The sequence below is a fragment of the Cupressus sempervirens genome, chromosome 9 (genome assembly GCF_028749045.1).
Source record: "Cupressus sempervirens isolate cs-2001-9-10 chromosome 9, ASM2874904v1, whole genome shotgun sequence".
NCBI lineage: Eukaryota > Viridiplantae > Streptophyta > Pinopsida > Cupressales > Cupressaceae > Cupressus > Cupressus sempervirens.
The window spans coordinates 53,105,311-53,126,527 of record NC_143126.1 but is presented as its reverse complement, the minus strand read 5'-3'; the positions used below and the strand labels follow the sequence as shown (position 1 = coordinate 53,126,527).

Genomic DNA, 21,217 nt, shown 5'->3' with positions numbered 1-21,217 from the left:
GCGATTTTCAAAAGCTTGATCATTGTTCTCATATTTGGGCATCACACAACAAAAGAAGTTTCTATATCATAACGAGAAAATGAGATGTCACTTTGGATCTAACTAAAGTACAATGTTTGATCCACTACAAATAATTAAGCCGTTCAAACTGGGACAAATGGAAGGTGGAAAGATAAATGAAGAGTTTCGTTAATTCTATACAAGCTGACAAATGGAAAGTATAAATCAATGAAGACATTTCAAACTCTATACAGGCTAACACCGAAAAAAGGTATGAAAGGCCGCAATAACAACCTGCACTGCCTGGATCATATCAGAACTCACCGACATAGCCTCGTTTGTCAAAATTTAAAGCTCCTTTCCAAGCCTCAAAAAAATATATGAAAAGCCCGATTTTAGAAAGTCGGTACCCCATTTATCCTGATTAAATTTAACAATTAAAAACTATCTGCAATAAACTTCGGTAGTGCTGTAAACAAGCCTGTATAGCACCATTGTCCAATATTGATCTCATAAAATTATCACTTATTAACAATGAAAATATGGATAATAGCGATTCAAATGTCTTATCATGGATAATGTAATTCTCTGTGGTGAAAGAAGAAAATAATATTGTATTAAGTTCAATAATTACATCAGAGGGGAATCTACGGTAGAGGAACAGGAGTTGGAGTTGTAGGAGAGTAGACCAACGTCCCGTCTATGCGTCTCACCACTTCTTTATTTCTCTTCGCCCACCACTTTGGAGGGATTTGGAGGCTTTCAATCAAGAAATCAGAATGTTTATTAACTAGAGCTGGGTCCCTTCCCGATGACTTAAAGGGTACTTTGTTATTCCCTTGAAAACCATCAAGTCCGTGCAAATAAAACTCCAAGTTGTGGAAATTCGTAGGGTTATGCATTTGCTTCAGGAAAGCGTTAATTATTGTTAGTGGGACAGCTGTTATTTCTGACCAGGAAATAGCAGTAGTATTTATGGGTAGCTTTGACAGCCGTTCGTCCTTATCTATGAATAGCTGTTGTATTTATGGGTGGTTTGGACAGCTGTTTGTCCACTTGCCAAGAATTAGTAAATGGTTATTATTTACTAATTTTAGTGATTCCCTTTTGGACACCTTGCAACCAATTCTATTATTGGTTGTCGAGTTGTCTTAATCTCAGCCGTTGGTTTAATTTAATCTCGATCGTTGGTTTACCAACACGAGTAGTATAAAAAGGGGTCACTGGGTCATTTGGATAAGAAGTTTTGGAAAAACGTTTGCAGTGTTAGCAAACAATCTTGCAATATTGCAAGGGCGTAGTGTTAGCGTGGGGATAGTAGTGGGAAATATCAGCGGGAGAAATTAGGAGGTTGTCAGAGTTCTGCCAGTGAGAGGCAAGGAATTTTGTATCTCTTGATTTGCTGAAGTTTAATATAATTCCTCATCTGTAGAACTGGTTTTCCCTTAGGGATTTTTCTAGGGACAATTTGTCCGAAAATATTGTGTTCATTGTGTTGCGCATTTCTTTCTGTATTTTATAAGTGAAGTTGCAGTTGTGTTATTTTTCGATATTAGCTGGGAATCTATTTTCAGCAGTTTAATAATCATTTATGATAGGAGATTAATAATCAATGACTGCAATAGTTAGATTTTTCACATGGTATCAGAGCATTGTTAAGGGTAGAAGAGTTTTTCCCTAAGAAAGAAATTTTGATCTCTTTAGATTTATTATTGCTTTAAACCCTTGAGATGGCTTTAGCTGGTTTTAGAGATCAGAATAGATTGGATGGAGCCTCAAGTTTTGGTGTTTGGAAGGCCAGAATTTTTTTATTGTTGGAAGGGAATGGTATCAAGGATTATGCTACCAGTGGTGTACTTGTACCAACGGATGCAACACAGCTTGCAACATATAGGAAGGACGATGCCAAAGTAAGGAGGATTATCCTTGATGGTGTCAAGGATCATATTGTTCCACATATCTCGGAGCTAGATACAGTGAAGAAGATGTGTGATGACATTCTAAATCTGTACCAGAATGCTACCACCAACAGGAAGTTGATTCTCAGAGAGAAGCTAAACAATACCCGGATGAATCAGGGAGAAGACGTCACAAGTTACCTCACTAGGCTCAAACTTGTCAAGGATGAGTTAGCAGCTATTGGAGATAGCCCTAGTGATGATGAGCTAGTGAGAATAGCCCTAAATGGGTTTACTAAACAATGGAGCGTTTTTGTTCAAGTTGTCAGTGGACGAGATACTTTATCGAGTTGGGATCGACTATGGACTGATTTCACTCAGGAGGAGTTTAGACTAAGTCTTGTCAATGGGGCCAACAAGAGTCAGAAAAATGAGGTGGAACAAGAGAACGTTGCCCTAGTGGGTAAAGGGAAAGCAAAGAAGGGATCTAGCAAAGGATCAAATTCACAAAGTGAAAAGAAGAAGAAGGACCTTTCTAAGGTCAAGTGCTTTGGATGTCACGAGTTTGGCCACTATGTCAGTGATTGCCCAGAGAGGAAGAAGGGTAAGAAGCAGGTGGTAGCTTCAGCAAGTGCAGAAGAACTCTCCAGTAGAATGGAAGATGAGTTTGTACTCATAGCTTGTATGGTTAATTCAACCTCACAGTGTGTTTGGTATATAGATAGTGGGGCGTCATTTCATATGACAGGAGTTAGAGAGTACTTCTCCAGTTACAAGGAGGAGGACACCAACATCCAGATTTCTATGAAAAATTTGTCCAAACTCAACACTGTTGGGAAAGGGACTGTTCAGTTTCAGAGGGAGAATGGAAAGATAATTCCACTTCATGATGTGTTATATGTGCCAAGCTTAGGTATGAATTTGATTTGTGTATCTGTTCTTCAGCATAGGGGGTATAATGTACTCTTTAGAGGGACACATGTGTTGATTAAGAACAAGGATTGGAAATCACCCATAACTATTGGAGTTAGGAGTGGTCGCCTTTATAGATTGCAGTTTGATACTCCTAAGGAGCTTATGAGCAACAGTAATCCTAGAGATCTTGGAGAGCTATGGCATAGGAGGATGGGCCATATTCATCATGGAGCACTTAGATTGCTTCATGAGACCGTGACAGGTGTTCCAGAGGTGAGCACAGAGCATGACGATGTATGTAAGGGATGTGTGTTGGGGAAGTTTGCGAAAGCATCTTTTCCAAGGAGTGACACCAGATCTAAGGGTGTTCTTGATCTAGTACATTCAGATGTTTGTGGACCAATGTCGACGAAATCTCTCAAAGGATATGAGTACTATGTTACTTTTATTGATGATTTCTCTAGAAAGACCTGGATATACTTCTTGAAGACTAAGGATGAGGTTTTCATTCGATTCCAAGAGTTCAAGGCTCTTGTGGAGAACTCGACAGAAAGAAGATAAAGGTTCTTTGGTCAGACAATGGAGGAGAGTACAAAAGAAATGTCTTCTAGGAGTTCTGCACCAAAGAAGGAATCAAGAGAGAATGGACTGTTTCTTACAATCCACAACAGAATGGAGTTGCTGAGAGGAAGAAGCATTCTATATCGGAGGCAGCAAGAGCTATGCTACATGACCAGGACATGCCCCGTTACTTATGGGCAGAGGCGTGTAATACAACAGTCTACATTCAGAATAGAGTTTCACACAAGGTGCTAGGGAAGATGACACTAGAGGAGGCTTTTATAGGGAAGAAGCCAGATGTTAGTCACTTCAGGATATTTGGAAGTTTGACATATTGCCATATTCCTAGAGATACATATACAAAGTTAGAGCAGACTACAGAGAGGGGGTACTTTGTTGGGTACAGTGAGACCTCAAAGGCATACATGATTTTCATTCCAGGGACTAAAAGAATTATTGTCAGAAGGGATGTCAAGTTCATGGAGGACAAGGCATTTAAGAGATCCAAAGATTTGCCAGCAGATGATCAAAGTGAGCAGCCAACAGAAGCTCCAAGACCAAGTCAAGGGCAGCAAAGCTCAAGTAAAGTTACCAGTACGAGTGTAGACTCAGTTAGTGAAGATTCATAGAGTATGGAGTAACAAGTGCAACATAAAATACATCTAGAAGACTTAGAGGTTGACATTTCATCCTCTACAGTTGGCAGCAGGAACCATCTAGTTCCAGATACACAAATGGATACTGAGGAGTTTGTGGGAGCTCCTAGGAAGAGTACTAGATAGCGAAGACAACCAGCCAAGTTCAATGACTATGTGGCATTAGTTAGTCAGTTGGTAGATAGTGAGCCTTCTAGCTATCAGGAAGCTATAGAACATCAGGTATGGCAAGATGCTATGGTTGAGAAATATTCTTCAATAATGCAGAATGATGTGTGGGAGGTAATACCTAGACCAACAGATAGGGCTGTAGTTGGATCACGCTAGATCTATAAGATAAAGCACGGTGCAAATGGTAGCATCGAGAAATACAAGGCTAGGTTCATGGCAAAGGGGTTCTCTCAGAAGGAGGGAATAGACTATGAGGAGAAATTTGCTCTAGTTGCCAGGTATACTTCTATACGAGCTATAATCTCACTTGCAGCACAGATGGGATGGAAAATCCATCAAATGGATGTCAAGACAGCATTCGTCAATGGTGAGTTGAAGGAGGAGGTATACATAAAACAACCAGAAGGCTTTGTAGCACACAACAAAGAGACCGACGTGTGCAGATTGAAGAAAGCATTGTACCAACTCAAGCAGGCTCCTAGAGCGTGGTATGAGCGCATTGATACATACTTGCAGAAAATGGGCTTTGTGAAGAGTGAAGCAGATGCTAACCTCTACTACTTGATGTTAGGGGTGAGATTCTCATTCTTGTTATTTATGTGGACGACCTATTTCTTATAGGTTCACTAGGGCTCATAGTGGATTGCAAGAGGAACCTTGCAGAAGAGTTCGAGATGAAGGATTTAGGACTTACGCACTACTTTCTAGGCATTGAAGTTTGGCAGACAGATGGAGAGATTTTCCTTGATCAAGGGAAATATTGCATTGAAATCTTGAAGAAATTTGGGATGGAGGATTGCAAAGCCATGTCTACACCCATGATCACGAATTGGAGGAAGGTAGATACATCTAAGGAGAAAGATGTAGATCCCACTTTATATAGATAGTTGATTGGTTCGCTTATGTATTTGGTCAACACTAGGCTAGATATAGCATTTGCACTAAACTCTCTTAGTCAAATCATGGTTGAACCAAAGAGAATGCATTGGATAGCAGCTAAGCATGTGCTACATTACTTGCGTGGTATAGTCGAGTATGGGATCAGATATGTTCGAGGTGAAGGTATCATGTTGATAAGCTATACTGATGCAGATTGGGCAAGAAGTACAACAGACAAAAGTAGCACTTCAGGGTATTGTTTCAGCTTGGGATCAGGAGTTGTATCTTGGTTTAGCAGGAAGCAGAAGTTTGTGGCTCTAAGTTCAGCAAAAGCAGAATACATAGCAGCTAGCATGGCGACATGTGAAGCTATATGGCTTCGAAAGTTGTTAGTAGCCTTGTTTGGTCAGAAGGTTGAGACTACTGTGATACATTGTGACAATCATAGTTGCATCAAGTTGTCTGAGAATCCAGTTTTTCATGATAAGTCTAAACATATAGATATCAGATATCACTTCATTAGAGATTGTGTACAAAAGAAAGTTGTTCAGCTACAACACATACCTACAGAAGAGTAGGTAGCAGACATTCTGACGAAGGCTTTGGGAAAGGCCAAATTTATCTTTTTCAGAGATAAGATGGGTGTCATGTAGAACAACTTCCTTGCTAAGAGGGAGTGTTAATTATTGTTAGTTGGACAGCTGTTATTTCTGATCCGAAAATAGCAGTAGTATTTATGGGTAGCTTGGACAGCTGTTCGTCCTTATCTACGAATAGCTGTTGTATTTATGGGTGGTTTGGACAGCTGTTTGTCCACTTGCCAAGAATTAATAAATGGTTATTATTTACTAATTTTAGTAATTCCCTTTTGGACACCTTGCAACCAATTCTATTATTGGCTGTCGAGTTGTCTTAATCTCAGCCGTTGGTTTGATTTAATCTCAGTCGTTGGTTTACCAACAGGAGTAGTATAAAAAGGAGTCACTGGGTCATTTGGATAAGAAATTTTCGAAAAACTTTTACAGTGTTAGCAAACAGTCTTGCAGTGTTAGCAAGGGCGCAGTGTTAGCATGGAGATAGCAGTGGGGAATATCAGCGGAAGAAATTAGGAGGTTGTCAGAGTTCTGCCAGTGAGAGGCAAGAAATTTTGTATCTCTTGATTTGCTGAAGTTTAATATAATTCCTCATCTGTAGAACTTGTTTTCCCTTAGGGGTTTTCCCAGGGACAATTTGTCCGAAAATATTGTGTTCATTGTGTTGCGCATTTCTTTCCGTATTTTATAAGTGAAGTTGCAGTTGTGTTATTTTTCGATATTAGCTGGGAATCTATTTTCAGCAGTTTAATAATCGTTTATGACAGGAGATTAATAATCAGTGTATGCAATAGTTAGATTTTTCACATAAAGGCGAGCTGCTGCTGTCTAAATAAATGTCAACTCCCACATGAACATATGCCCAGGGAAACCAGTGGAAAAGCCTTGTTAACCATCCCAGTTTTTCATTGACAAAAACCCCAGGAATTTTTGGAACAAGATCTCTGTGGTTTTAGCACACGCAGCACTTTTACGCCTATCTCCTCCATATGTTGCGCGAATGAGAGGTTCCCTACGCGAGGAGACGCGAAAGAAAACACTGTGACGGGAATTGAAGTCCAACCAAACTTATTCACCATGGTTTCCTTGATATCATATGCGCTCAAAGTTGCAAGCGCACCTCCCAAACTATGCTCAGTAAATGTTATGCTCAATTCTTCTTCTTCTTCTTTCTCTTTGTATTCCTTTACTAATCTGGTTATCTCACCGACTACTGTGTCCCTTGCACTCAGCTTGGATCTAACAGAATTCTCGTCGATAGACATATAACATCTGAGAAAACCCTTTTCTATCCTTACATCTGGATTTGAAATGGTCTGGATGTTGGAGCACGGTGTAACCTCTGACGTCACAACAGGAACGAATATGTCTCTGAGATTTTGCATCCATTCAAAGGGAGTCTGTGTTCCTCTCCATGCAACAACTATATCACGTCTTCCTAGCATCTTTATCTCATGTGGGTCAGTACAAATCGCAATGTAACCAATCCAGGCAACCCGCTCACTTGATTCCTCCCCAAAAATGGATTCTAGAAGACTCGTATTGGCGTAGATAAATTTGGTAACTCTATATCCACGCCCACAATTTAGGAATTCCAGTCTCTGGGCGAGAGAGCTTTTGCTGCGCTTACAATTCCCATAATATGTGGAAGACGGCATGTTGTCAAATGCATCATAGCATTGCTGTGCAAAATCACCATATCTAAGTATCTCTGCTTTGAGAATTGGATTAATGGGATTCATCAGGCCATTCCAATTGCTGCCACCCTGAATATCCCACCATATTTCACAAAGGTGCTTCAATTGCTTTGTTTTTCCTTCTCCATCTCCATCTCCATAAATTATTTTGTATGGAGATCTGGTATCACAGCCCATGAATAAGTAATTTTCAGCCTCTTTCCAGTGGCCAAAAGGTAATTGAGATACTTTCATTCTGTCAACACTTACACTCGTTAGAAAACCTTGCAGCTCTCCAGAAAAAATGGAATGTCCTAGTTCTGTTGTATAGTTAAATCTCTTCTCGCTGGCTTGGTTCAAGAATTTCCTTTGTTTTAAAAGCTTCATCGTGGTGGATATAAATAGAGAATTGATTGGGATGAGATGATGGAAGAATGTTCAACTTTCTGTTTAGTACTCAGATCTCTAATCTCTGTTTGTATGCCTCTTTCACAAATTTCATTCTTCTTAAAAATATTAGGATAGTGGGTATAAATAGAGAATGAAACGGAAGGGATCAATTTGATGACATTAATTAGTTAGACCAGGAAGCGTTCAAACCATTTTACTTGACTTTGTCCACTCGTATTATTTTGGAAAGTAAAACTAGCAAATGAATGGGTGATAGGAAAGAACAACTCCCTACGGAAGTTCTCAGGCCGATTACGTGTACGTGTTGCCTCCTTTGCGCAGTAAAATATTTGGAAGAGGTATAACTAGAGCTGATTAGTAGTCAAAAGTTAAAACAACCGTACCTGTGTCGACACATCTGCAATTTTATCAATAGGTCGAAACGACGAAGACTACAAAAGCGGTGAAGCTGCCGTCTTAAAAAATTCCTAAATATGTTGGAGGATAATTATGACTGGAACAAGTTTAATATTCTTAATAACTCGAAGATAAGAGATCGGCTAAAGCGGAGAAGCTTCTTGAATATGTCACGAATATAATTATTTAGGTAGTAAAATTATTAAATTTATATATTTTAATCAATATTTAATCGTTATAATATTATAATTAATTTTAAACGGTTATGTTTTATATATTTAAAAACTACTATTTCATTAATAAATTAGTTTTCACTCAATCAAAAAATGTTTAAAAAATAAATCTATGCATAATTCAATTTTAAAATTAACATGTGAGATTTTCAATTTTATAATTTGTTAAAAGAATATTACATAAAATTTGTCAAATTATTTTGAGTGAAGAGTAATGTTTCAGGAATGATTGATTTTCAAGAATTTTTTCATATTTATTTATATTTAATAAATTAATTTCTATTACATGTTTTTATTTGCCAAACTAAAAAATATTACTATTTAGAAAAATGGGTCTTCAAAACTATAACAACTAGAATAGTCTAGAAGATAAAGCAACAAACACCCAAAAGAAAGCTTGTAGACAACCAACATACCAAAAAAGAGGAAGCATCCCAGGATGAAATTGGTGTAGAAGCACACGATGAAGGCCAAGGTAATAGAGAATGGGAGACTTAAACAAGGTAGATTGATTTTCATGTAGGATTGAATAATACTTTAGGCTAGACAATTTTATGTCTGTGTATTTTTTTTCAATAAGTCCTAATTATTGTTGCATGTTTGGATAGATAATCCTACGAGTCTCCCAAGTCAGAGCCACTTAGGACAAGTATAAATAAATTTTTTTTGGAGTTCTTTAAGTTAGTAATGGGTAAGGCCACACAACTAGTTCCCACTTTTTATCACGAATGAATCTGATGAAAAGGGGGAAAAATATTTTAAGGGTCATCCAATGAATCCTACACTTCCATCAAAGCCTTCACATGGCTTTGATGGAAGTTGTAGGCTTCACTCGATGCCTGAGCAGCCCACAGGCCCACTAGGGCTTTGAAAGAAGCTCAAGTTCCTTTGAAGTCAATATGGCTTCATGCATAGCCCATAAGGCTTCAATCAAAGCCATTTTAAACCCTAACCACTCCCTCAAAATGGTGTTTGAAAAGTCAGTTTACCATTCACCTTTTATCACCGTGGCGATGATTTTGTAGCAGGGCTTGGAGAAAACTTTGTGACATCCTTAGTTGCATAATCATTCTAGGTTACCATTTTCAACCTCCTTCAAGCATTCAGCGTACTAGGTCTATTTTTTTTTGTACTATAATGATTTTTTAGTTATTTTTAATAAATAGTTAGGCTTTTTTGATGAATTATCAATAGTTTCTTTTATGAATATTTAGTTTTTTATGGGTAAATTGTTATTTTTAGCATTCAATAATTAATTTTACATTTATATGCCATATTTTAGTTTAAATGTTAGAAAATATTGATAAAATTCTAGTCAATTCCAAAAGAAATAATATGTGCAGTTTATATAAAATACTAGGTAGATAAACAATAAAAACCTAAAATATGATTAGATGTAGAAAACCAAAAATATGATTACATCTTGGAAACCAACAATAGGATTAGATGTAGAAAAAAAAAAATGATTTAAAACTCTAGATGACTAAACAAAAAATTACCTTTAATATTTTGAAAAACTCTCTCTCTCTCTCTCTCTCTCTCTCTCTCTCGCCTCGCACTTATTCTCTCTCATCTCACTTTCTTTCTCTCCTCACACTCTCTCCCTCTTCTTACTTTCTCTCTCTCTTCTCACTTGCTCTCTCCTCTCACTTCTCTCTCCTTACTTTTTCTCTCATCACTTTCTCTCTCCTCACACTTTATCTATCCTCACACACACTCTCTCTCTATATTCTTACTTTCTCTCTCTTCTCACTTTCTCTCTCCTCTCACTTCTCTCTCCTTACTTTCTCTCTCATCACTTCCTCTCTCCTCTCTCTCTCTCTCTCTCTCTCTCTCTCTCTCTCTCTCTCTTCATACTCTCACCATCTTCTTACTTTCTCTCTCCTCTCACTCTCTTCTCATTACTTTCTCTCTCCTCACACTTTCTCCTTGAACTCTCCCTCCTCTCAATTCTCTCTCCTTACTTTCTCTCTCCTCACACTTTCTTTCTCTCCTCAAACTCTCCCCTCTTCTTACTTTCTCTCTCCTTAAAATCTCTCACTCTCTCCTCATACTTTCTCTCTCTCCTCACACTCTCTTTCTCCCTCTTCTTACTCTCTCTCTCTCTCATCTCTCTCCTTTCATCACTTTCTCTCTCTCCTTTTCTTACTTTCACTCTCCTTACATTCTCACTCTTCTCACTTTATACACGACCTCTTAAGACCTTAGAAATACTTAAATAAGACTTAATGGGACCCCTTATGACCTTAGATTAATGATAGAACCTATCGTGACCCCTTATGAGAATACATGTCCTTGTAATTATATGGCATCCCCTCACTGACCCCTTATGTTCTTGTAATGTAAAGTTAACATTTAGTTTGCATGTTATACTCATAGATGGCATCCCATGATCAACCTTAGCCTCGAGATCAGGGACATGGACATGGAAAGGGACAAGGATAGGGATAGGCTCAGGCTCAAGGACTCAAAAATGATCAAGCTCAGGGACAGGGACCACCTATTGATGTATTATATGTCCACCCTTGCATTCCTAATATGACAACTATATTCTAGTTTTTGACTGCTGAGACTGCTAGACTAAAATCAGTTATCGAGAGATCTTAGGATCATCTACATAGAGGAATATGCTAACAAATTTTGATTAGTCTTGAGGAGATTACTAACTAACTTGTATTACAAATTGCATTTAAATTACATTCTATTGATAGGATTTTTGTTGAGCCTAGAGGAGAAATCTTGGTTGGTATATCCTTAGACCAGGTTCATAGCTTGGTTTCTAAGGAGATTGTCAAATGAGAGGTCTTCCTATTTTATGTGAGGAAGACCAAGGTTAGGCCATACCTAATTACTAGATGTGTTGTTCCATAGATTGCTTGTATGATATACCCTTGATTCCTAGTAGCACATGGTTGGTATACTATAAATGACCAAATTTCATTATGTTTTGCTTAGCAGTTGTACACAGAGTTCTGTTTGGGTCACTACATCAACTATTTAGATATTCAAGTATATTGTGGTTATGGATAAGGTAGAGCTTTTGATCCTAATACATATCATGAATTGACTCATGTTTTTCCTCATCATCATGCATTGGTGGGATCTAGGACCCTAGCAGTGACTCTAGTGATGGTTGCTACTATGGATAGAGTTGTCATTGCTTCTTTGAGGGTAGTACTTGATCAAATATGACACATTGCATCTTCTATTATGAGAATTACATCTGACACTCTGGACATATATCTTTTAAGTAGACCTAGTCAATGTAGATCATCTTCTGAGACATCATCAAGTACTACACTACCCACTGATGAAATCTATAGAGTTGTGCATATTCTTACACTAGGAGATATATGTGGCCTTGCTAGAGAGCACAGACATATGGAGATGGCCTTGTATCTTGTAGATGATCTTTTATAGGCATATTCATACATTGCATATACTTTGGGGATGCCTTTACATATTGTTACAGAGACGATTTCACAGAGGCCTATATTTCGAGCATCCTATAACATGTCATCGGGTCATGCACACTAGAGTATACAACACTCTAAATAGGACTTTTGCATTGAGCACTCTACACAACACTCTAGTGCTCTACAGTCTAGCACTCAACACTCAACTCATCACTAAGTAAAATTGTCTGTTGTATCTCCACCTGAGGGGACCTTGGGATTTGGTTGGGATATTTCTATTTCTACTAATGGACTTGAAATACTTGATTAGAAGTTATGAGATTTGAGTTAAATTCATGTTCCCACAAAGATAGGATTATACATGGACATGCTATTTAAGTCTACTGACTCTACACTACTTCCATCCTAGCTTGTTAGTCCTTTACACTATACACTATTTTCGAGGATTGAGACTATTGGAGATGGAGTTCCCATTGATGACACCTTAGTACACATACTGATGACCCTCTTGCTCCTCATACTAAGGTACACCACTTTAAGTTTTATTTTTACAATAAAAAATTTCTATTCAAAAGTATACAATTATGTACTCATATTTCCAAATCAATTATATTTTTGTAGACATGTGTAGCTGAGCATGCTTCTTCTAGTGTAGGCTTCAATTGTAGTGGGAGGAGATATTTTTTTGATGCAACACCTACTACTCGTAGGGGTACAAATATGATCGATGTGGCACCAACTAGTGCTTGGGTAAATTTTAAATAGAAATTTAAATTAATTTGCAACTTACTAGATACATGTGCACTTGTATCAATGCATTTAAATTTAAACATATGTAAATATTTGAAACTAGAACCCACATATATATATAGACCTATACATGTCTAATGCAATTTTATATTTTGATTTGTAGGGTCCACTACAATCAAAGCCCACACTGGAAGAAGCATGCTCTACTACACATGTCTACAAAAATATAATTAATTTGGAAATTTGAGCACATAATTGTATACTGGCGAATAGAAATTTGTTATTTTAAAAATAAAACTTAAAGAGGTGTACCTCAATGGGAGGAGCAAGAAGGTCATCGGTGGTGTCTACTAAGATGTCATCAATAGGAACTCCATCTCCAATAGTTTCAATCCTCAGAAATAGTGATGGGTGCAAATGACTACAAAGCTAGGATGGAGGTGGTGTAGAGTCATTAGACTTAAATAGCATGTCCATGTATGATCCTATCTCAGTGGGAACATGAATCTAACTCAAATATCATAACTTCTAATCAAGTATTTCAAGTCCATCAGTAGAAACAAAAATACCCCAACCAAATCCTAAGGTTCCCTTAGGTGGAGATACAAAAGACTGTTGTACTTAGTGCTGAGTTGAGTGTTGAGTCCTAGACTACAGAGCACCAAAGTGTTTTGTAGAGTGCACAATGCCAAATTCCCATTCAAAGTGTTTTATACTCTGTTGTGCATGATCTGATGACATGTTAGAGGATGCTCAAAATATAGACCTCTATGAAATCATCTCTATGAAAATATGTAAAGGCGTCCCTATAACCCATTTACATATATATAGACCTATAAAAGTCTAACACATTGTTATATTTTGATTTTTAGGGCTCTATAGATGCTCAAAAATGGTTTGCATCTACAATTTCATCAAAATGAAACTCCATTTGACATATAGTGCACTCTTTGAAAGAAACAGTCTTCACCTCATTCTAACTAGTCTTCATATCATCTCTTAGGTCTTCTTTCATTCATATCTTCATTCACCACCACGACCATGTGTTCCAATACACCAAGTCATCTTCATCTGGCATTCCTACATCATCCTACACTGTATGTCAACCTTCTAGGGCTTTCTAGCTAGTCCATCCTCAATCTAACCCTTGTCTGACCAAGTTTAACCAAATGTGACCATGTTTGACTGATTTCACACATGTTCTGATCTCTTTCCACCATTTTTGACACTTGCACAAAGTTTCAAGTCATTCTGAGTCTAGTTAGGCTGTTTTTGCACCCCGAAGGCTTCTATGGCACATTCTGCACTTTCTGAGCACAATTGGGCTTTCCAAGTGCACCATGGGTGCACTTTGTACTGTCGTGGTGCACTTGGTTGAGTTTTGGGTTCACTTGGGGTAGTAGGATGCTCATAACTACTCCTAGAGTTCCTATGTTGCAAGCTAGAGGCCATAAATTTTGCATTTCAACTATGATTTTCAAACTGTCAGTTGCGTTGGATTCATATCTTTGTTGTGAAAAAATTGAACTATAATTTTCATTATTTGGTCACTATCTTGAGTGGTAACCCTTGAAGAAACTCTCAGGCCCCTAAATCAACATTACTTTTCATACTAATTCATCTCATTTTCTCATTCCACTAGCTCTAATCTTTTGGCCAACCTGATTGTATCTCAACAGTGTCTTTCATCATTAATATCCTCTTTCACATCAAATTCATATCATTTTGGAACCATTTCAACATCATCAAAAACCATTTCAAATTGATTCAAAACCATTTTATATCAACTCGCAACCACTTCAAATAAACTCAGAACCATCTCAAATCAACTTGAAATCACCCCAAATCAAGTCAGAATCATAGAAAATCAGTCCTAATCATCACAAAACATATCAAGAATCTGAAATAAATCATCATCTATCTAATCCTAGGCATTTTTGTGGCTTTCAATGCCTTGGAAACCTATCAATCTATCAAATCTTATCAATCTAGCTTTAGTACTGTCATGGCTCTTAGTGCTAGCTCAAACTATCATTCACGTCATCCAATTTTTGACATTGTCAAGGCTCTTAGTGTCTGATCATGATATCATCAAACCACTTTAATAATATTGACTATGTCTATCGATATTATTATAATAAACCTTATCAATCAATCTCAATCCTGTAGCATTTACAATATCAGTTAAATGTTGTGTATCATTAATTCATGTCATGTGTCCTTGGCATGTTAATCATTCAATCAATTTGACCATGGCTTTGGTGTACCTATCATCATCCTATTCAATTAATATCATCATCACCAAAGGATACTATCAGACTTATTTAATCAATTTGGCCAATCAACTATTAATTTTCTCTATAGGATTAAATAACCCATAATTTAATCCTATCATTCTTACTAAATATTCTTCCTAATTGTCATCCTCAATCAATTAATTAATTTTATTAGTTAATTGATTTATCATTATCAAACCATGGAAATTCTCAATTTCCTAAGTCATAATTTCCTCCATTAATTCCATTTTGCTAATTTCTATTTTGTGGAATAAAGGATTTTTAATTCAAACATTCCACACAATATTAACACCCTCATGACACCTGGGTGTGACACCTCATGGATTCTCCATTCACACATGGCTAAGATATGTCATAATCCAAGATTCTTATTCTCTTGCGCATGTCCATATTTGGCTTCATTTGTCATAGATTCTTGGCTTTAAGTGGGCATTAGGTGTCATATGACGTGTCATAGATTCTCTTCCACATTTAGCCTTGTTTGAATTCCAAGTATTATAGAATCTTACACTTGGCATTTTGTGACATATGTGTCATGGATTATCAAAGGAATCTTGTTTCAAGTAGAATATCTAAGGGTGAAAAATCCAATGCTCTCACCTTATGTGTTGATTATAAAATGAGCATTCTGTCTCTCATTTCAGGTCCTAATTCTTGAGTTCTTGAGTCCCTAGTTTTCTCACATTTTTTACTCCATTTCTCACACTAAAATCACAACTTCAAGTATTCTCATAGCACCATCATTATCATAGACTTTTTCTTTGATATTGTGTGCACTATAGGCAATTTTGGAGCTACATCACATAGAGAAGAAAGAAGGACATGTGAGCTACAAATGAAAGAGGGAGTTTTAGATTTTCTTTCTTGTTTTGATTCATTTGTCTTTCATGGTAGACTAGTGGGTGTCAATGTATGTTTACTAAGTTGGTTATTTGCTCATAGTATGGTAGACTAGTGGGTGGTGCTTTTATTTTTCAATCCTCTCAATTCTTCCTTATATCCAGTTGCTTACCCCCAATAACTTGTCTAAAACCCAAAATCAAATCTTTATCCAACAACCCTTTGCATATGTCATCATAAGTGATATCCCATACAAAGAACCCTTTGACCCATTTATCCTCAGATGCATTGATTCACAAGAAGCAAAAATTGTCTTACATATGATACAAGATGGTATATCTCAAGGCCTTTGTAGTGGTTTGATCTTAGCTATAGACTCAGAATGACTCTTGTGTAGTTATGGTCAGTTATGGGTCCAGAGATTATCAGTTAGCAACACCAACAATAGATATCTTCTTAGCATTTTCCAGTAACATTCTTTATTCCATCTAAAAGTCTTGAAAAAATATCAAAAAAATGGAAAAAAATCCTGAAAAAATATCAAAAAAATTGCAAAAATTCATGAAAAAGAAAATAAAAAAGTGAAAAAAATGTCATGAAAAAATGGATGCCTTGATGATGTGATGAACCTCCTTATAGCAATATCGTGAGAATGCTCGAAATAACAGAATACAAAGTGATAGCAGAACTTAGAATGAATCTACTGATCGCAGGCCACTTCGAGGGGGTAACCTCCTTTGAGCAAGCTCAATACAATAAATTCGTCCGTCCCATCAAGGGCCTCAACCTATTCTTATATACTGAGTACGATCTAGAAAAGTAATACTACCTATGCATGTGGGATAATAATAAAATATACTCACGGGACGACTTACAAAGCATATGCGTCCAACAACACTACTCTAACAAAATAAACAAAAGGAACACACAGGTTCCTAACATCCCCTCTCCCTTAGAAAAAAGCTTTGTCCTCAAAGCTTAAGGTGTGGAAATTGTTGTTGAATTTGAAGAAGGGGTTCCCAGGTAGCATCCTCTGGTTGCATGCCATGCCACTGAATCAAGACCTCCGAGATGGAGCGAGAGCGAAGCTGGCGAGTGCGCTGGTCAATGATTGCCACCGGCTCCATGATAATGGATCCTTCCGTATCCATTTCAGGGAGAGTAGCTTGTGCTCTGACAGTGGTACCCAGAACTTTCTTTAGACAAGAAACATGAAAGACTGGATGAATGCGGGAAGAAGGAGGAAGTTCCAGTTTATAAGCAACTGAACCAATCTTTTGCAGAACCTTATAAGGCCCATAAAATTTTGGGGCCAGCTTATGACGCCCTTTCAGCTTTAGGGAGGATTGTTTGTATGGCTGTAGACGAAGAAAAACCATATCCCCAACTTGAAATGAGTGCTCAGAACGGTGTTGATCTGCTTGCTGTTTCATCCGATTACGGGCCATGTGAAGATTATCCTGTAAGGTACGAAGAATCTGATCCCTGCTGTGGAGAACTATGTCAACTGCCTGGACTGGTGAGCTATTGGGAGTGTAGGGAAGGAGCACTGGAGGTGCCTGACCATAGACTGCTTCATATGGAGTCATTTTAGAGGCAGTGTGGTAAGAGGTATTGTACCACCATTCAGCTAAAGGGAGCCACTTGGCCCACTGATGTTGCTGTTCGGAAGTGAAGCAACGAAGATAAGTTTCCAAGCATTTATTGACAATTTCAGTTTGACCATCAGTTTGTGGGTGATAGCCCGAACTCATCTTCAGTTTGGTGCCAATTTTCTGAAACAGTTCAGTCCAAAAATGACTGGTAAAAGTTGCATCACGATCAGAGACAATGGAAGAAGGGAGTCCATGAAGACGAAATATCTGGTCCATGAAGATTTGTGCAACAGAGGAGGCAGTATAGGGATGGCTGAGGGCACAAAAATGACTATATTTCGAGAGACGATCAACCACAACCAAGATCACTGTCTTGCCACCGGATTTAGGAAGCCCTTCAATGAAATCCATAGAAATATCAGTCCAAATCCGTGTAGGGATGGGCAATGGTTCGAGCAAGCCAGGAAGGAGGGTCGTTTCACCCTTGTGGCGTTGGCAAGTATCACATTTAGCCACCATCTGTTGAATCGTCTGTTTCATCCCTTTCCAAAAGAAGTTTCTCCTTGCTCGCTCATAAGTTTTGAGGAAGCCTGAGTGCCCTGCTGAAGGAGAAGCATGGAGTTCATAAAAAATAGCCTGATGTAGAGCTGGGTTCTGAGGAAGCACTAGCCGACCCTTGTATCGAAGAGAAGCACCATCCCAAGAGTAATGTGGTATAGCAGAAGGATTATTGGCTAGCTGGTGAATGATTTGAGATAAAGAAGAGTCACTGTCATAGCCCTGCTGAACAGACGCTAACCAATTGGGAATGGGCATAGAAATAGCGGAAAGGGAAGCTTGATTATCAAATGTGCGAGAAAGAGCATCTGCCACAATATTCTCCTTACCCTTCTTGTAGGTGATCTCATAATCATACCCCATGAGTTTGCTGACCCATTTTTGTTGTGTAGGAGAGGATACCCGTTGTTCCAGGAAGTATTTCAGACTTTGGTGATCAGTTCTGATGCAAAAATGACTCCCTAAGAGGTATGGCCGCCACTTCTGTACAGCATGCAAAATAGCCATCATTTCTTTTTCATAAGTAGAGAGGGCTAGATTCTTACTAGAGAGGGCTTTGCTAGTGAACGCAATAGGATGGTCATCTTGCAGGAGAACAACACCCAATCCATTGCCGCAAGCATCACTCTCAATAGTGAAGGGTTTGGAAAAATCTGGCATTGCGAGAACAGGTGTACTGCACATAGCCTGTTTCAGTTGTTCAAATGCAGTCTCAGCAATAGGGGTCTAGGAGAAGGCATCCTTTTTTAACAGAGTTGTCAATGGTGCTGCAATTTTCCCATAATCTTTGACAAACTTGCGGTAGTAGCCAGTCAACCCCAAAAAACCCCGAAGGCTCTTGAGAGTTTTAGGATGCGGCCAAGTTTTCATGGCATCTATTTTTGTAGGATCCACCCGCACTCCATGGTGTGCAACAATATGCCCGAGATACTCCACTTCCTCCTGGCCAAACACACATTTAGATAGTTTTGCACAGAGTTGATGATCAGAGAGAAGTTGCAAGACAAGCTCCAGATGATGGAGATGCGCAGCCCAAGTTTTGCTATATATGAGGATATCATCAAAGAAGACCAGAATGAATTTCCAGAGGTATGGTCGAAATATGTTATTCATCACTGCCTGAAATGTTGAAGGAGCATTCGTGAGGCCAAAGGGCATGACTAAAAATTCATAGTGACCATCATGTGTGCGGAAGGCAGTTTTAGGTATATCCTCCTCATTAACCCGAATTTGATGATACCCAGAACGAAGATCTAACTTGGAGAAAAAATGAGCCCCATGAAGTTCATCAAGAAGTTCATCAACAACTGGAATGGGAAACTTGTCCTTTATAGTGAGATGATTAAGTGCTCGAAAATCAATGTAGAGTCGCCATGACCCATCTTTTTTGCGAACAAGCAGAACTGGAGAAGAAAAGGAACTGGTACTAGGGCGAATAATACCTTGCTTCAGTAAGTCACGGACAAGTATCTCGATTTCGGTCTTCTGATGAAATGGGTAGCGGTAGGGCCTGATGTTGGGTGGAACACTGCCAGGAAGGAGCTGAATACGGTGGTCCTCTGGACGAGAAGGAGGTAATCCCACAGGTTCAACAAATACACCAGAATACTTGTCCAAAATGTGTTGGAGATCGACAGGAGTGCTAGAGACTGCTGATGGCTGCATCTGAATGGAATGGAGCTGAGCGATGACACCATGTGAATTCTTCTTAAGAAGTTTTTCCATACGGTGTGAACTGATGATGCTGAGAGACCCTGGTTGTAAGCCTTTCAAAGTGTGTTGGTGCCCCTCGGCTGAAAACTGCATCCAAAGTTCAGCAAAATCCCAGAGAATGGGGCCAAGAGTGCGTAACCATTGGGCACCCAAAACCACATCACAGCCACCTAAGGGTAAGGAAAACATGTCAGAGCGCATGTTATAATCGCCAATAGAGAGACGCACATTGCGACATTTCCCTTTACAAGGTAAAGTGCCCCCATTGGCAATCATGACTTCAAAGCTAGAGCAGGGATGGATAAAGCAATCAGCCTGTTTGGCTATTCGTGGATCAATGAAGTTATGAGTGCTACCAGAATCAATGAGTATAGTAAGAGGGATCTTCTTGAAGAAACCCTGGACCCGCATGGTTTGTGGAGTAGTGACTCCTGCCAAAGCATGGACAGATATCTCTGGTGGAGCTTCTGGTGAAGGAGGTTCAGGCTGGTGAGGCTCAACCTCATCATCCACTGTTTCCTGAGCATCTACATATTCTTCCAGTTCCGGTGGAGAATCCACATCCAAGAGATAGAGCTTTTGCTGAACACATCTATGGCCCCGAGACCATTTCTCATCACAATTATAACAAAGCCCTTTGTCTCGCCTGACTCGCATCTCTGTTTCAGACAAGTGCTTGATCGGAGTAGTTCTGGGAGCTGGTATGACTGGAGGGTTGTGAGAACCTGTATTTCTGAATGGAACAAAATTAGATCTGGAGCGTTGTAGAGCACTAATCTTGTCTTCCGCTAACTTAGCCAACCCAAGGGCTTCCATCATTGTAGTAGGTCGAAACATTTTGACTTCTGAGCGAAGTGCATCCTTCAGACCACTGACAAAACAACTACGGAAGAATTCATCAGACAAGCCCTCTGTGTGATTAGCTAATTTTTCAAACTCTGTCTGGTATTCTCTTACAGTGCCTATTTGACGCAGTTTAGTGAGTGCTCCTGTGAAATCATCAAAGGAACTAGGGCCAAAGCGCTCCAAAATGAGGGTGCACAATTCTCTCCATGTTGGGCCTACATTAGCCTTGATGTACCAACGGAACCATTGAAGAGCTTCATGTTCCAAATGAAAAGATGCAAGGGGGACTTTGTGGTTATCCAAAGTATTATGCAAGCTGAAATACTGCTCTGCCCTATAGATCCATCCAGTCGGATCAGAACCATCGAAGCGTGGAAAATCAAGCTTTGGTCCACGAAAATTGCCAGAAGAGGACCCAGTATCTCCTGAATGGTTTCGGCTCATGGCTGACTGCTGAAAGTTAAGACCCAGAATTTTGTCATCCAGATCTTGAAGGTTGGTTTTGAGGGATTTAGGGCTTTGATATGTAAAATTTGGGGTTGGGTCACCAAGGAAGGAAGTATGCGAAATGATATTGCAGACGTTCTGCGGAAGTATGAGTAGAAACAGAAAGCAAACAAGGAAGTTACGACTAAAAAACAGAAAAAATTTTACTCTTTTTTTTTTTTTTTTTTTTGAACAGTCGACTTAGAAAAATTCACTCACAGACAAAACAACTGAAAAGAGTTATTGCAATAACAAGAGATATTAGAAGTGAGAGGAACCTGAAGGCCACGACAGAAAAAAAATTTGATGTAATTTCCACCCAGCGAG

The 21,217-nt window shown here is 38.7% G+C and overlaps 1 pseudogene; it reads right to left on the bottom strand.

The window, feature by feature from the left end:
• Positions 1-594: 594 nt before the first annotated feature.
• On the bottom strand, positions 595-7,736 carry LOC149537586 (phospholipase A1-Igamma1, chloroplastic pseudogene; annotated as a pseudogene).
• Between the last annotated feature and the right edge of the window lie 13,481 nt (positions 7,737-21,217).